The sequence below is a fragment of the Schistocerca piceifrons genome, chromosome 4 (assembly GCF_021461385.2).
Source record: "Schistocerca piceifrons isolate TAMUIC-IGC-003096 chromosome 4, iqSchPice1.1, whole genome shotgun sequence".
NCBI lineage: Eukaryota > Metazoa > Arthropoda > Insecta > Orthoptera > Acrididae > Schistocerca > Schistocerca piceifrons.
Genome location: NC_060141.1, coordinates 725,378,641 through 725,382,202, shown reverse-complemented (window position 1 = coordinate 725,382,202; position 3,562 = coordinate 725,378,641).

The window sequence follows — 3,562 nt, the reverse complement described above, 5'->3', positions numbered from 1 at the left end:
CCATAGGGTGGTGGGGTTTCGGGTTCCGCTGGATAGGTCAGGAGTCCACTACACGCAACAAGCGGCTACACGGGTAGCAGGGGTTGTGTGGCGTGGGCTGGGCGGTTTTTTAGGTTAGATGGCCTTGGGCAAGTACAGAAAGGGCAACAGCCTCAACGGGTGCAGGGCAAAGTCAGGACATGCGGGGACCAAGCAGCAATCGGTATTGTAATTGTAAACTGTCGAAGCTGCGTTGGTAAAGTACCGGAACTTCAAGCGCTGATAGAAAGCACCGAAGCCGAAATCGTTATAGGTACAGAAAGCTGGGTGAAGCCAGAGATAAATTCTGATACTAAAATGTAAACTTTCACGGCCGGAAATATCATGTCCATTATAATTATCCGGGCTGTTATGCCGTGGTCGGTTGATGAATTCTGTGGTGATTCCCAACGTTTCGTCTCCGACTGCGGGAGACATCTTCAAGGGGGTCCGTAGTTTGATGGAAGGTCCAACACACACACTGGCTCGCTACTGACTGATTGACTGTCAGTAGCGAGCCAGTGTGTGTGTTGGACCTTCCATCAAGCTACGGACCCCCTTGAAGATGTCTCCCGCAGTCGGAGACGAAACGTTGGGAATCACCACAGAATTCATCAACCGACCACGGCATAACAGCCCGGATAATTATAATGGACAGAGATAAATTCTGCCGAAATTTTTACAAAGATACAGACGGTGTTTAGAAAGGATAGATTGCATGCAACCGGTGGTGGAGTGTTCGTCGCTGTTAGTAGTAGTTTATCCTGTAGTGAAATAGAAGTGGATAGTTCCTGCGAATTATTATGGGTGGAGGTTACACTCAACAACCGAGCTAGGTTAATAATTGGCTCCTTTTACCGACCTCCCGACTCAGCAGCATTAGTGGCAGAACAACTGAGAGAAAATTTGGAATACAGTTCACATAAATTTTCTCAGCATGTTATAGTCTTAGGTGGAGATTTCAATTTACCAGATATAGACTGGGACACTCTGATGTTTAGGACGGGTGGTAGAGACAGAGCATCGAGTGACATTATACTGAGTGCACTATCCGAAAATTACCTCTAGCAATTAAACAGAGAACCGACTCGTGGAGATAACATCTTGGACCTACTTGTCGACTCTGCAAGCGCAGAACAGGGAATCAGTGATCATAAGGCCGTTGCAGCATCCCTGAATATGGAAGTTAGTAGAAATATAAAAAAGGAAGGTTTATCTGTTTAGCAAGAGTAATAGAAGGCAGATTTCAGACTACCTAACAGATCAAAACGAAAATTTCTGTTCCGACGCTGACAATGTTGAGTGTTTATGGAAAAAGTTCAAAGCAATCGTAAAATGCGTTTTAGACAGGTACGTGCCGAGTAAAACTGTGAGGGACGGGAAAAACCCACCGTGGTACAACAACAAAGTTTGGAAACTACTGCGAAAGCAAAGAGAGCTTCACTCTAAGTTTAAACGCAGCCAAAACCTCTCAGACAAACAGAAGCTAAACGATGTCAAAGTTAGCGTAAGGAGGGCTATGTGTGAAGGGTTCAGTGAATTCGAAAGTAAAATTCTATGTACCGACTTGACAGAAAATCCTAGGAAGTTCTGGTCTTACGTTAAATCAGTAAGTGGCTCGAAACAGCATACCCAGACACTCCGGGATGATGATGGCATTGAAACAGAGGATGACAGCGTAAAGCTGAAATACTAAACACCTTTTTCCAAAGCTGTTTCACTGAGGAAGACCGCACTGCAGTTCCTTCTCTAAATTCTCGCACAAACGAAAAAATGGCTGACATCGAAATAAGTGTCCAAGGAATAGAAAAGCAACTGGAATCACTCAACAGAGGAAAGTCCACTGGACCTGACGGCATACCAATTCGATTCTACACAGAGTACGCGAAAGAACTTCCCCCCCTTCTAACAGCCGTGTACCGAAAGTCTCTAGAGGAACGGAAGGTTCCAAATGATTGGAAAAGAGCACAGGTAGTCCCAGTCTTCAAGAAGGGTCGTCGAGCAGATGCGCAAAACTATAGACATATATCTCTGACATCGATCTGTTGTAGAATTTTAGAACATGTTTTTTGCTCGAGTATCATGTCGTTTTTGGAAACCCAGAATCTGCTATGTAGGAATCAACATGGATTCCGGAAACAGCGATCGTGTGAGACCCAACTCGCTTTATTTGTTCATGAGACCCAGAAAATATTAGATACAGGCTCCCAGGTAGATGCTATTTTTCTTGACTTTCGGAAGGCGTTCGATACAGTTCCGCACTGTCGCCTGATAAACAAAGTGAGAGCCTACGGAATATCAGACCAGCTGTGTGGCTGGATTGAAGAGTTTTTAGCAAACAGAACACAGCATGTTGTTATCAATGGAGAGACGTCTACAGACGTTAAAGTAACCTCTGGCGTGCCACAGGGGAGTGTTATGGGACCATTGCTTTTCACAATACATATAAATGACCTAGTAGATAGTGTCGGAAGTCCCATGCGGCTTTTCGCGGATGATGCTGTAGTATACAGAGAAGTTGCAGCATTAGAAAATTGTAGCGAAATCCATGAAGATCTGCAGCGGATAGGCACTTGGCGCAGGGAGTGGCAACTGACCCTTAACATAGACAAATGTGATGTATTGCGAATACATAGAAAGAAGGATCCTTTATTGTATGATTATATGATAGCGGAACAAACACTGGTAGCAGTTACTTCTGTAAAATATCTGGGCGTATGGGTGCGGAACGATTTGAAGTGGAATGATCATATAAAATTAATTGTTGGTAAGGCGGGTACCAGGTTGAGGTTCATTGGGAGAGTGCTTGGAAAATGTGGTCCATCAACAAAGGAGGTGGCTTACAAAACACTCGTTCGACCTATACTTGAGTATTGCTCATCAGTGTGGGATCCGTACCAGATCGGGTTGACGGAGGAGATAGAGAAGATCCATAGAAGAGCGGCGCTTTTCGTCACAGGGTTATTTGGTAACCGTGATAGCGTTAAGGAGATGTTTAACAAACTCAAGTGGCAGACTCTGCAAGAGAGGCGCTCTGCATCGCTGTGTAGCTTGCTGTCCAGGTTTCGAGAGGGTGCGTTTCTGGATGAGGTATCGAATATATTGCTTCCCCCTACTTATACCTCCCGAGGAGATCACGAATGTAAAATTAGAGAGAGTAGAGCGCGCACGGAGGCTTTCAGACAGTCGTTCTTCCCGCGAACCATACGCGACTGGAACAGGAAAGGGAGGTAATGACAGTGGCACGTAAAGTGCCCTCCGCCACACACCGTTGGGTGGCTTGCGGAGTATAAATGTAGATGTAGATGTAGATGAGACTGCTTGTGGCAGCCCATTGTCCCAGCTTGTAGCATCGTGGCAACATTCGGCGTCTATTGTAGCAGAAGTCCAATAGCCTCTTTGTTACTGGACCACAGCGAAATTGGGCAGCTGCGCTGAACTAGTCCAAAGTTTCTGTTTCTTTCGGAGGGCAGGCTTTTGCAGTCCCACATTTTTAAAACCAATGCAGGGTATCGAGATCTGACTACCTTCCTTCATGCTTTTC